Here is a 1,890-nt window from a genome sequence, read left to right on the forward strand (position 1 = left end):
ATATATATATATATACATATGTATAATTGGAGGATGGCTTAGTACATTTTAGTGGGGCTGTATATGTGCATATTGATTAAATTTTTACCGTTAATGCATTGACAGTGATTTCAAAGTTTCGTCAGACCAGCCTCATCAGTCTGTCTTTCTGACGGTCAGTAGGCTGAAAATTTGAAGTCACTATCAACCTTTACCTTGAAAATATTTGTTTATGTGTACTCTACTGAAAAGTACTGAGTGATCTATCAGCTTAATGGTAAATTGATTTTGTACATAACATCACATAAAAACAAGCATTAATACACACATACACGCACACACACACACATAATTTTGTGCGTGTATAGAAAGGAGGTGGAAAGCGTCAGATACTCATTCAAAATCTTTTAGTTTACAAACCAACCATTATATATGTGGCCACCCAAGAGCATCAATCAAGAATTGACAGCTATTCATACATAGGTGTACATATGTACGCACGTACACCCGTGCATATATGCATAATTACATATCACATAAAGAACTTTTAAAATACTTGCGTTCTTTACAGAGAAAAACAGACAAGGCACTTTGTGCGTGTAACAGTAATTAAAATTGTAAGCGGAACAATAAAAGTATGTAAGATTTTTTTAAACATTCATGTGTCTCTACAGAATTATCTTTGTTTAAATTCTGTAGCAAGACCATAACACAGACTGTTTTAGTTTAACAATGAATTTCAAGAAAACATATCGGATACTTTTATTCATACAGACAAGAGAAAGCAAATTTGCAAAACTGTTTTGAAATATTTGTTTTTTGACATTTGGCGAAAGAATGAGATCTGAATGCGCTAGAAGTTGCTTTATTAATCATTTCATTTTCTTTGTAAACGTAAATTCTGGTAAAATACGAAACAAAATAACAAAGGGTTGTATATACACAGAGAGAAACAATACCGGAAAACGTTGCGTTTCTTCGCCAGAGACATGTATGGAGAAAAAATTTCACATTAATCACTCAACGCTCAACGTCCATTTTAGTCTAAAATCTGCAAAACGAAGAAGAAAACAAAGAAAAAAGAAGAGAAGAAACAGCAGCCGCAACTCCCTCAAATCACACCCCGCAGTCCTTACATAAGGAAATATAAACCGAGACGAAAGTCATTGGAATGTATAGTCTTACATTAACAAAACAGCAGCGTGTAGACAATTTGAAGCTCTTTCATTTCTCATATGGATGAAACCTTTTAGTTTTGTGTCTGTTGAATCGGCGCTAACTTGGTTTTCAGAATCAACAGCACCATGTGGGGACACTGGAATGGTTTGTCAAGAAAATTCTGAATATCAGCATGTTCTTTGTATTCTACATGTAATATTTACCATCGACCATGTCCTGACGACATGGTAAAAACTCACACAAGTAATGAAAGTATGAAAAAAAATCACAACAGTAACTTATAGACATACGTTCATACATACCTATGTATGTGTGTAATGCACACACACATACACACACACACACATACACACACGTGTGCGCGCATACATATAAGGATAATATACTTCGTCGAATTTAGCTAACATTCTCGCTCTTTGTCACGCTGAGGCTGAGTTCGTATATGTTGGATAGCAAACGTACATTTTATACGTACAAATAGGCTTCGTGGGTATATATTGGTATGTAAGAGACATCAATTCTTGTGTAAATTGGACTGTACACATTATTCAGTCATTCACTCATTTCCATATTTATTTATTTATTCACACTTATTCACCTTCATAGATGAAAATATATTTGAATAATTCAAACGTTAAAACAGCATACACATTGATGCACACACACACACACACACACACACACACGTATGTATGTAAGTATGTATGTGTTTATATATATATATATATATAT

Source organism: Octopus bimaculoides, chromosome 19 (genome assembly GCF_001194135.2).
Source record: "Octopus bimaculoides isolate UCB-OBI-ISO-001 chromosome 19, ASM119413v2, whole genome shotgun sequence".
In the NCBI taxonomy this organism is placed as follows: domain Eukaryota; kingdom Metazoa; phylum Mollusca; class Cephalopoda; order Octopoda; family Octopodidae; genus Octopus; species Octopus bimaculoides.